This window comes from Aythya ferina, assembly GCF_964211825.1.
Source record: "Aythya ferina genome assembly, chromosome: 1".
NCBI classification, from domain to species: domain Eukaryota; kingdom Metazoa; phylum Chordata; class Aves; order Anseriformes; family Anatidae; genus Aythya; species Aythya ferina.
The window spans coordinates 9,010,115-9,023,135 of record NC_140296.1 but is presented as its reverse complement, the minus strand read 5'-3'; the positions used below and the strand labels follow the sequence as shown (position 1 = coordinate 9,023,135).

The following is a 13,021-nucleotide window of genomic DNA, read 5'->3' as shown; positions in this document are numbered from 1 at the left end:
CTGAGGATTTGTTTCATATGACTCTTCTGTTATGCCTTTACTTTCCTATTCCCTTGATTTTCCTTTCTTCTACCATCTCTTCCTGACTTTTCTTTTTGTCTTTACCTATCTTCTCTTCTTTATCTATCTTGATACCTTTTTCTATACTCATTTTCCTAACTCCATCAAATTCAGAAGTTCACAGGCCCCACTTTTGCTACCCTTCCTGACATTAACCAGATACCCCCTTGATAGATATTTCTTTGTTTCTTCCAAAGAAATTATCGGAATTCAGTGGTCATGAAGACAGCTTGTATGTTCAGTATATATAAACTGCATTGAGTGAACACCAAAGAAAAAGGAGAATTCTTGAGTGCAAATATTGTGTAGCCTCATAGACACTGGAGCATAACCATCCTGGTGGTTCATTTTCATCTTTTGATTCCTTTCACTTTTGATATGGGTGGTACGGGGATGACTTGGGGTTATTTAATTGTTAACTTAAACTAGGAATTCGGCCTATATGAATTACAATGCAGGAAAACAGTCTTGTCATTCCTCAGCCATATATATCTTGCCTAGAAGTGACAGGTAGCTCTATTTCCTTCCTCAGAGAAATACACATGGATTTTAGGATTGATAATATGAATGTTTCCAGACATGCTATTGTTCACAACGGGACTTATCATGGAACAAGGACAATTTATACTTCAATTTTTTTGTGAACCACAGTTTAGACCCTAGATAGGATTTTAATATTAACACCCAGAGGGCAGATTATGCCAAATGATGATTTGTTTCTGTGAGAACATTACTCATGATTCTCTTTCAGTGACTTTTAATTGGTACAGAAATGATCTATTTTTTACAAGATATTTAATGCTTATGATCTGTAAACAGTGTTATCTTCCAGTTCATTTACAGGTGCAGATTAAGATGTTGTTTCAAAATGATAAATTCTGTGCCAGTTTAAGTGATGGTTACAAAGGCTCTACAGCCTCTTTTTGTATACATGAATGACCTGAGAAATTCAGGCCAGAAGTCCTATAACCTAGCTGAAAGAGACATTCTTCATAATATATCCTCAACAGAAGGGCCTTCTTGCTCTTTGGGATCATTGTTATTTTCCCTCACTTTTGCTGCAGAGCTCGTTTGCCATCTCACAAGTTTTTTTATCCTGGGCAAGATGAAGTTTTAGATGATGGGAAGTACTTAGAGTTGGGAAGGATTTGTTTGTCATCTATTAAGACCCAGTTTTAAATGATATTGCTCTAAAATCTTTGTTTTATTCTGATGAGTAAGGAATGTAACTTGCTATTAAATACCCTTAAAGATAACATATATTTTCTTCTTTTTGAGGACTCTGTTTCCATTTCTTTATATGCTTCAATGTGTACATAATACCTGTAGTAGAGAGTTCTTAGTAAAACATAATAGATTGTAATTGCTAGTGATTTCTTTTTCATTAGCACCATCTTGGAAATAACTTCAGTCCTGAATAGCATTGAGTGTGTCAGATGTAGGTGTTTAAGAATGAAGAAGGACGAGGTTGATATATTGGCATATATACCTAGATATAAAAAACTAGAATGTTTCAGTTAAAACTTGGAGACAGGCTTTCATGCCATCAGCAATGCTCATCAACACTAGAAACTGCAACAAAGGAAACACTTCTAAATGTATGTGTCTGAATTCTCAGCTGGTTAAACTATGATGGTACCAATGAGTTTATCTGTGCTTAGCCATTATGTGCCTGAAGTATTTGTGAATCCAAGAGGAAAATGATTCCATCAATTATGAGAAATTCTTTAATCAATGCCTCTCTATTTACATAAAAGAAAATGAAACACAGTCCTGAAATATACTGAAAAAAAAATTAAATGCTGTTCAGGAATTCACCTATGTCTGATATTATCTCCAAGAAAGAAAAGAAAGCTGCTTTCAGCTTCAATTCTGCTCACTGTAGAGCATGAGCAACCAGAGTCCAACCATTTTTCTAATGTTCAAACATTTTTATTTTTTTAAGTACACAAATTAATATCTTTCACAGTGTTATTCAGCATAGTGTTCAAAAGGTTGTCTGGATAGTTTTTCAGGTAAACACTGAAGTATTTAAAATCAAAGGAAATATGCAGTAGAGCTACATATTGTTTAAATAGCTTGAAGGGGGTTTATTTAAAAGAGAGTGAGTCAGTGTTGAATTTTAAAGAAATATGCTATTTAAATCACCAGTGCAGAGAGGGGCCCCTATCATTAGCATTTTACTTCTTGACACTAATTTATAGCAGTGTAGTATTGCATCAAATCATTGTCAAACAGATAATGCCAAGGCTCCATTCAGAGTTCTTACATCAGCTGAGAGATCACAGATAACAAGACTGTTTTTGCCTAAATAAGCAATACATCTGTTACAGTCCTAAATGACTTTTTCCATGGGGTGCTCTTCAATTAAGAAACTCAGACAAATTGTGACTTGGAATGTATCTTCACAAACGAAGTCTGTAAAGGGGCAGGGTAAAGTGTTCTTTACCCAGTGAAATGAAAACTATTTCATGTAGGCTATTATGAATCAGCAGTACTCAGCAAAATATATTTTACCATCATTTCAAATCAAGGCTACCACAGTGGACATTAGTAGAAACAACACCACAAAGAAGCATCCTGAATACCATGTAGCTGGAGCGAAAGCCACACAACCTGTACGGAGAAGCATCTGTACTTCCTGCTTCCAGTTATCAGTCAATTTCATGGGGACTAGGAAGACCATAAATAATTTGAGAAAAAAATCTTCTTACCTTATGGTCCCAGGAATTGTTATCACATATGCTACACAGCTCTTTTCTCTGAAATACAGGCTGGCTCATCCTCTCCTCAATTCAAGTAACTCCATATCCTGGTAAGATAAGGAGTGTGTTTCTCCTACAAGAGCTGATAATATTGTATTTCTAGCAAGAGCTACACACCAGAAAGTCTCACTTACATTAATTTGGCCTGGGACATAAAACAGATGTTTCAGTGCTCCTTTTACATTTCTAATATTTTTGCCCTAAATTGCACACATCAGTTTAACTGCTGTAGGTGTTTGTTTCTTTAACATGTTGTTAAATGACCCAAACCACAGAATTTTCATTTTCCAAGCTTATGCTGTCCCTTTAAACACACACACATCTCCCTCCACCTGCAAAAGGCAAGTTTTCTTTCCTTTAAGGTAGGTAATTGCCTGTTCTGAGAAACACAAAGAAGTGTTAAAAACACACATAAACACTGTGTCTCTTCCACACATGACATTATTTCCAATCTTACCAATATTCTTTGCTGTGCCCTTCAAATTACTCCAAATTCTTCTCAGTGCAGCCCATGCCCATCCTCTTGAATTCTCCCACTGTTAGTTGTGGATGACACAGTGTTTCCTGCTCTTAACTTCTTCTGCTGGAGGTCTCCAAAACACCTTCAAGAACTGCTTAGTCACTTGAGCATCAAATTCTGAACAGCTCCAGCCTGTAACATGTTAAGGGAAAGACAAGAGGATCCTGGAATCCTTCTGTAGATCAAGCCATGACCTGGACACAGAGAGTGAAACTATTTAGGCAGTGAAGCAGAAACCTCTGAAAGAAGAGGTTCAGAAAACACCACTGTAGTCCCAAAATAATTCTCTCTGCTTGAAGATTAGAGCCTTAATTCACGTTCCTCCCCCTTTATTTATTTATTTATTTTTTGCAGTGGCATTGAGAGACAGAAGAAATGAATTAAGGTGCTGCAGGATTTTTTTTTTTAATTGCCAGTTGACCGTTCTCCCTGTGACAGTGTTGTTGACAGTCAAATTTCTTCTATTATTTCTGACTATTAATTTAAGTAAAGGACTGAGCATTACTTCTGATCTGTTAACCAAGCAGATAGATATGATCATTCAAAAGAAAAGAATCACCAGACTGTCAGATAGCGTTAGCTGTATTCAAAATACGTTTCCTGTACTATGCATACTTCCTCTATCCAGATGTGAAAAGCTCAGCTCCAGACAACAGAAAAGATGCACAGCTATTTCTGCAGCTTATCATACACACTTACCCCCATCAATCTACAGATCTCATTGAAATTAAAAATTAATACCCCACTGTGGCAGTTTCTTTCCACATGGAATTACTAGTCCATGAGGTATTATTTCCTAAATAATTGAACAGAAATGTTAGTTGTCAAAGCAAATGAACTACACACTTACATGTATGTATATGTTAATGCCTTATCTTGCCCTGTAAAGAATTTTGTCACTCCACAGTGTGATTGCAGAACTGGGTGTTGTTCTTTTCATCTCTGCAGAAGCGATAGAACTGAAATCTTTCATTTGGGAGTGGGGTCCCCTTGCTCTGGTAAGCCAGTATTCACCCTCAGGTGAACCACTATAAATTCTACACTCATATAAATCACTATTAATTTTGGTTTTCCTTATTCAAAGTAGACAAAGATATTCACAACTTTACCAAAGAAGTACATGTCATTCGGAGTTGTTTTTTTTTTTTTTTTTTTTTTTTTTTTTCTCAAACATTATTTTGGAACAGTGGCAGCAGTGTGAGGGTCCACTATGATACCTGCCTTGCACAGGTATCATTCAGCTTCCAAGGCGCACAAGCTGTTGACAGCCATTTCCTGTCTCCTATGGGGACAAAGTGATGATAAAGGTAGGTTTTCCCACTGAACTGGATTCAGCCTTGGACCACCAGTAGTTATAATTAGTATTTACACCAGTATGTCCCAGACCATGCCATAATGAGGCATTTTGGGAACAGGTGTCTACCATTACATTATGCACTCTGTTTTCTGCAAGGAGCTACTATTATTTTTTCCCCATCTCTCTTCTATCTCTTCTCTCTCTTTTTGCCTCTTATGTCTGTCTATATCTGTTTTGTGACAATGCAAATGAGATGTTTTGATCCACAAAACAAGAAAATTGTGCTTGGATCCACCTAGAAGCTGCCATTTATGGTTTAAAAGTATTGCAGTTGAAGTACTACGTCATACATCAGAATGTCTTATCTCAGTATCAAAATATTGAAATGACCTTTTCAGAAGCCTGAATAAAAAATTCTCAAAACAAAACAAAATAAACAAACAAAAGCCACTAACAACAACAAAAGAACTGCTTTCTTTTCTACAGGAAAAATTTCAAACATTCAAAAAATTCTGAAACTTATAACAATTCATTTAAAACACTGAAAAAAAAAAAAAAAAAAAGCTGAACTCAGGCTTGAACTTACTGGAGAACTAATCTTACCTGTTACAGAAAGTTCTGAAAGGTCTGACTATAACATTTTATTATTAAAATGTTTTTATTATTTTATTATTGATATTTTATATTATTAATAATAATAATTAAATAATATTGATATTATTGATATTCCATTTTATTATTGATATTCCAGCCAAATATTCTTGGAATAAACCTCTGACACTGTTATGTGCACTTTGCCAAGGGGCTCCAAGATACAGTCCATACAGTCTGCACGGCCTAGAAGTCAAATTTTGATTGGGAGTGTCACATCCATGAATAAGTAGATGGGTTGAAGCCCTGGCAACTGTCAAGCTGTAATCAAATGCTCTTATAATAAATAATATGTGTATACGTACCAGAATGAGGAATTCTGACATAAATATAAGAGACTCAAATTCCCCGTAACACAGGGGATAAGATAAACTTCCTGAGAGATAAAACAGAGTGGTTATCTGACTTGAAGCTTTCAGACCTGTAAAAAAGATAGGAAACCTACAAACCTGATTTAGCTGAGTAGGAAAAAAAAAGTGTGTGTATGTTTTGGGGGGGGGGGGGGGGGGCTGAAATTTTGTTGAAAGCTGAAGCTGTCTGGCATTTAGAACATGCATACTCATTGAGAAAGATACTGATCTTAAATTTCTGCCACCGCATGTTCTATGGAAACACATTTCTTAAAGTACAAATACCAATTTTGTCTTTTATATGCAACATGAACGATTTCTTTGACACGTTTTGAATGATGATAGAAAGAATGTTAGAGTTTTCCTCCAAACTTAGTTGAGAAACTTTTTACTTACCAGGCTTTGTCAGGGCATGCATTATGGGTTATGGGTTAAGGGCCGAGAAACTCTTGGTGATCAGAGTGGTCTTATGATGCACTAACGCTCCATCAGGTCCATTGCCTGGCAAAACAAGAAAAACACAATGCTCCTTATCCACACATTAATACATAACAAATATATAATTGGTTCTGCCTTTTCTGCAAGTAGTTGCACTGGTTTTCTCACAGAAGTATGTAAGCGAGTATAGAAGAGGTGGTAACCTCCTAATATTGAGATCAAGACAGGCATATCACCTCCTATACAGAGCTGTATCAACAGCCTGTCAGCAATCCAGACAGGATGGATTGTTTTCCTCCTGAAGCCTGGTGGAACCATTCTGTCTTGAATAAAATATGCATTGATTAGAAAAGACAGTTATTTTCTAAGCTGGTGAAAAGAGCAGTGATTTTCAATGCCAAATGATGGCAGAGGAGAGATTCCAGACTGAGTCTAAAAGACCCTTACACTAAAATATACACTAAAAGAACGTTATGATTCTGGTTTTCTCTCAATGTTAAAAAAAAAAAAAAAAAAAAAAAAAAAAAAAAAAGTATGTCAATGTTATTTGAAATCCTGAAGATTTATAGGATAAGCAAATAATTTCTTAATACATTAAATTATTTGAACTAACTCTTGTGTGTATGGTATGGAGTGTGTATGGAGTTTGGAGATCAATTTCATACATTATGTAATGTTATTAGAGAACAACAATTCACGTGAGTTGGAGGTCTGGCTCAAAGGGGATTGTTCTTATTTCTGAAATGAAATCTAACCATAACAATACTACAAAGTATTAGTTGGTCACTTCAGAGTCTTGCTAGAAGAGAATTTTGAGACATGCAGGAAAAAATCTTTGACTCTTTAGAGGAAGTTATTATTCATTTGACTGATTAGTCTGCATTTATTAATGAATCATTTCCCAAATGAATCATTCTGACATATTTTAATCTAATATGCTACAGAAACTTGGATGGTGAGATTACTGAATGGTTTAAGTCGTTCATTTTTTCCATATTCTCCTGGTGTCTTTTTGAACAAGCTTGATGCTGTGATTAATTAAATTTCAAATATTGTGAGACGATTAAAGAATATTTTATGAAACTCAGTGAGAGGAATTAGGTCTGAAATATTTTGATGAATTGTTGCTAAAACATTCCCTCTGTACAATGAATTGGTATTCTTGACTGCCCTGATTACAATGAATTTTAATGTGTGTGCAGTGCTAGTGTTGTTGTTTTGAATTTATACACAACTTAAATTTAATTAAAATATTGATTGATTTATATAAATTGTTTGGCTGCATTGACTGAGCACATTGAGTATTCAAGCTTAATATTTGTAGTTATTTATATTATTAGGACAGTGTCCTCATCATTTTGAATCAAATACCGTAGCTGAACTGTTCAAATTAAATTATAAACAATTCCCTGTCTACTCTTGCACAAATACGCTCTAGATGGCAAAATGCAGTCTCTTTAGTACTAAGTTTTCTATTTTTTAACAGCAGTGCCTACACATTTTTCTTTGTGTTTCATCTTCCAACCTGTCTCCTGAAATTCTGGTGACAAATAAATGTCACTCTATTCCATATCAATATTATCTTTGTCACTCATGCTGAAGAATATGACAGACAAGCCATGCATATGGTCTCATGTCCATTTTGCAAGCAGGATGTAAATTCTGTTGCACACTACCATCTGGCCTGAACACAGGTTTTTCTGTGAAAGGAACTTCTGGTTCTTTCCAGATCAAAATTTTGCATGAACTGTCAATTATTTAATCTGATAAACAGAAGACTAAGACTTCTAGCCTAGGTCCATACAAGACATATGTCAGTATGAAAATGCTTGTATGAATTATAAATATGGTATTTGTACTTGAATACTGGAATTTGGTATAGAGAGGTAGAGGAGATGGAATATCAGCTGATTTAGAACTGTTTCTGATTACAGACATTTTCTAAAAACTGCAATTGAAATTCAAGCCAGGGGGTTGCTAAAATATATAAAAACACTACACTTCAGAATCCAGAAAAGATGCAAAACATTAGAAAACAAAATATAAATATATGAGTCAATATATGAAATACACAGGATAGCATAATGGATTGAATTGATAAAAAACATCAGAAAAGAGAAACACCTTTCTTATAAACCAACAAATTTTAAAAATATCATCTTAAAAACATGATATTTGCCTCTGCAAAGTGGGGCCCCATCCATCTACTTCACAAACCTGGGGAAGTTTCTAACATTTACAGTGTTTCAAAGCAAATGAAGTATATCTTTCTTTTTCAACGTGAAGAATGAATTAATGAATAAAGTAATGAGACCTTTCTATGGCATCTGTAGTTACATAAACCTTACAAAAGGCAGGACAGAAATTCAATGTAGTGAATACATTAAGCATAACAACAATTTTTGTGTACATAATATGCTAATGTACAGAAATTCTATAAAATTATTTGTCCAACATCACAGAAATATCCATTTTGGAGGAAGGGAAATAAACATACCGGCAATATTTTGTTATTGGACTATTCTTCTTCCCCTAATTCATTATAAAGCTCTGTATAGCACACCATCAAAAAACTCATCTTTATTCACCAGTTGAAATTACATAAGCAATTTCTTAATTAGAATAATCTTTAAAAAAAAGGAAAAAGAAGAAAAAATAAAAAGATTCTGCTACTCTTGAAACGAAAAAAAAATATACATTTTCTTTAAAGTATTGTTCTTGCTGAAACTGTGCTATTAAGCAAATAATATTTACATGCTGATTTTTTTTTTTTTTTAAGAAACAATCAAAAAGTGTCATATTTAATAATATACAATTATTCATGATATAGATGGGAAAATGCCCATAATAAACTTAGACCTCTTTAAAATTGTTCAGTGCAATGTAGTACAATATCAAAGTAGCAATATCAAAGTAGCATTCTGTCTTGCAGAATGGTTTTTCAAGAACAGTGTGTTTGCAGTTCAAAGTTAGCAACAATGCTAGGTATCCTTCATAGTCCATTCTTTACCCATTTATGATGAAAATTTAATACACTTTTTTTTTTTTTTTTTTTTAATCTAGTCTAAAGGTCAGCCCTAACTCTGCTGCTATGAAATGCAAGACCTTTGTTGTTTCTTAATAACAATGCCACAATAGTGCAGGTGAAAAATACTACTTGTACATAAAATTTTACATACATAACTGGGCCTGGAAAAGTGGACAGGTTTGTAACATTCAGCTGTCTGTCCAAGTACCAGGCATAACTGCACTGAAAAAAAATAAATCAGTAAAAGCAATGGAAACCAGAGACAATATTTCATCAATGCACTATTAAGCTTTCTGAATCCCCACTCCTCTCTTCTTTCCTCTCCTCTCCTCTATTAATTTCCCTTTTCAGGGATTTAAAAAGTCTTGCTTCAGTTTCATTCCAAAATAGAGAAAAACAGTTTTGGGGTTGAAATAATAAATATCACCTGTTTTTATTACTGTTAACTTATGGGGAAAAACATGATTCAGAAAGAGTATTAGTATAGTCTAATTAGTATTAGTATTAGTCTAGTATTAGTAATTAGTCTATAGAGTATTAGTATTAGTCTAATACTTAAGTATTAGACACTTATACCATGCTCAGTATCTCAGACCAAAACCTGTAATCTTAATAATTAACAAGACCCTTAGGAATTAATAAGTGCAATGTTGAACTTATGTCCCCAGTACAGGATTAGCCCTTGCCCTACAGTCAGATTTGGCTCTACTTTCTCTGTCCTGTTAAATGTTCCCATGGAAATGTCACTTTTTCCACCCTTGCAAAGTACAATTTCATGGAGACATTGCTCCTACCTTGCAGTAGAAAAATCCTGTTGACCAAACCTACTCTTTTCCTCTGGGTCTAAACAGTGCCAAGTACACATTTGGTGTTCAATAAATACATTTCTGCACATCATTATGAGATTGCATTTGAAATATGAACTGATGATAGTTCTCCTCCTACACAAGAAATTAGATTTGCTTAGCACTACATTCAATATATATATATCCAGGATGCCAACACCTGTCTCTAAAGTGAAGACATAGCCTAAAGAGATCAAAAATAGTCCATATTCAAAGACTATGTAAAGCACTCATTAATACATGGACTCACACCTTCACTGAAAAAATAAAAAATATAAAAGTAGGGGGAAACATATCAAGAGATCTAAACATGGTTTCTAAAGCATTGCAATAGATGACTATTGGTATCACTGAGTATGTTGATTCCACCCTTACTTCCCATAATATCCATTAATTTTGGTCTACAAGATGAGTTTTGGTGGAAGGTGAAGGTGACAAGGAGAAGATGTAATGGTTCCTCAAATCTGAGCAGTCATACTTGTGTTTCCTTCTAATATGTTCACCGAGTATTACCAAAGCTCAGGCAATACAGACATTGTTTCTCTTAGCGCAGGACTGAGTTTAATTCTCTCTCCTGACCCCTTCTAGAAAGTGCAGAGCACTGCTCTGTAAAACAGAGTAGGTTTCCAAAGTGTTTGGTGATAAAGCACTGCAGTGATTGAATTACTGGGAATTAATTCTCTACTTTCTTGTAACTGATACACTCACAAAACATATTGGGGTGCATCATTAAAGATTTCTTCTGAGGACAACTCACCTCTGTGAAAACAAATAAATAAATAAAAAGATTAAAAACAACAAAATGAAACAACTTGCAACTCCATGCCCACAGATGAACAAACAAGCAAGCAAACATAAAAAATACAAAAAAAAAAAAAAATAGCCTAAGGCCAATGCAGAACTTTTCATAGACTTCAACAGAACTTAGCTGCATTTGCTCCTGAACTGTTTTTTGCACAGACACAAAGTCCTGTCTCTCTTCTAACCAATACACAGTCCTGGAACTAACCCTAAGAAAAGAAATCCATTCTCACAAACACAGCTCACACTGCAGTGTTTTGTGCCTCCCCCATATGGCAGGTGAAATGCAAAATCATTCTAGTGTTAGCATTTGATATGACAACTGGAAACAAATGTTTCAGGGTGTTTTTGGTTTTTTGTTTGTTTGTTTGTTTGTTTTTTGGGGGGTGGTTGTTTATCTTTTTTTCTTTTTTAGTCTCATACTCCTCATATTAAATAATTTAAAGTTATTTGTTTTAACAACCAAGAGGGGGACAAACTACATTGACATTTTTCTGATACAAGACATTCTGGGGCAAATTATGACCTTTATCTGTTCTGAATGCTGAAAACCCTTTTTATGCAGAACCTCTGGTATCTCTTTCCAGAGATGCACTTTCCACAGTAGGAAGGTTGATTAGAGCTTGGTCACTGCTTTCATAATTACATGAGTATTGAGCACTGATTGTCATGAAACACAGTTACTTCAGGGCAGTTTGTGACAACATATTTCTTCTGATGATTAATTTGCTCCAGTGAATAGCAAAACTTGAGACATTCATAGCAATCTCTCTGAGAACAATCCTGCTGACTTGCACGGCAGTGAAATTTATGGTGGTGACTGGGGAATGGGGTATTTTTTTATCTGTTTCACAAGCATCTCAACCAGGGTTTTGTTTCAGAATGGATTACCATGGACTTACCTCTTCTTCCTTCTGTTGGCTACTTTTTTAGAATTCTGCTTATTGTGAGCATTTAGGTTCTCCAAATCCCTTTTCTTAGTCACACCTTTTCCTCCTTCTGTCTTTTTGAATACAAAGCATCTCTTTTGCTTAACAGGTCTGAATGTAACTGTGTTTTCTTCCTGCTCTTCCTAAACTCTACCTTCTTTGACATCTAAACTTCACACCATCTTTATCTCCTTTCTTTCCTATGAAGTTTTCACACATTCTTTTCTCTTTGCTCTTTCTCTCTTGTTACCTCAATTGAATTTGTATGATGCAGTTTGACTTCCTTTGTATTTTCAGTGAATTTTTCTACTCTCTAAGTCCGTCCGCTTTTTCCTCTGCTCTAGGAATCAACTTCCATTTATTATGTATGTGTCCTGCGTGAGCATCATAAGTATTTGGGAGTACTGCACATACCGCCCTGTGGATTGACTTAAAACCCTTGATAGCCAGTCTGCAAAGCTCCTGTTGTTCCTTCTTTCAGTAAGGTTATAATTTGTAAATGAAAGGACTTCTCTGCACTGAGCACATCTCACTTTACTGTCTCCAGTTCACTCTCAGGTTCACTAAGCTTCTTCCTCAGTTATTTATACAATATACACTACCTCTGAGGATCTACTATAATTGCATCCAAAGTTAAGACTTTGTGTTCACTCAAGATATTTCTCTTTTTCAGGATTGTTGTCTTCAAGGTACTTTTTGTTATCTAGATCAGGTTAACGGACAAGGAATAAATAAATCATTTAGTCTGTCATGTTAGCAGTGTTAAACCAAACTGACTTCTTCCCACAGAATTTTGTTAAATACCCGTGATGAAGTTTATAGCATGTGGGAATGAAATATCACAAACAACTTTTTGAGAAGTGATCTGCTGCACGCTGTTTGCCTAAACTTTACTAAAGCATTTGACTAGATATTTCAACACATAGCACAGGAATTTGCACAATTAAGATGAAAATCACCACTGGGAAGAGAGCCAGCATAAGATCTCTGCAATATTCATATCCCATTTAAGTGCTCAGAGAGTAAATGATGACCAGATCTTATCTTGGTATCTGATCCAGGGATTAATTAAATCCTCAAGTATTAAATTGTTTATCCAAGTACTATTTTTGTTTTTTATCCAAGTTTAAGGTATGGTATTTCAGGCTTTCATAGTACCGCACTGGGCTCTAACACTCGTATTGTTTTCACTTGACTTCATATCTATGTCTTAAAAGTCATCTAGCCTCCTTTTATTGCAAATGGAGAATTAAAGGCCCTTTAGTGACATAAACTGTGAGCCCACCCAAATTTTAGCCAAGCAGTCAACCACAATGGTGTTTGCTTTGGCAAGCAGA

The 13,021-nt window shown here is 35.0% G+C and overlaps 1 protein-coding gene across 3 annotated transcripts in view; it reads left to right on the top strand.

Annotated features, from left to right (window-relative positions):
* Positions 1–13,021, top strand: part of GRM5 (glutamate metabotropic receptor 5) — a 284,534-nt gene that overhangs the window by 252,331 nt on the left and 19,182 nt on the right. The gene's annotated exons all lie outside the window — the stretch shown is intronic.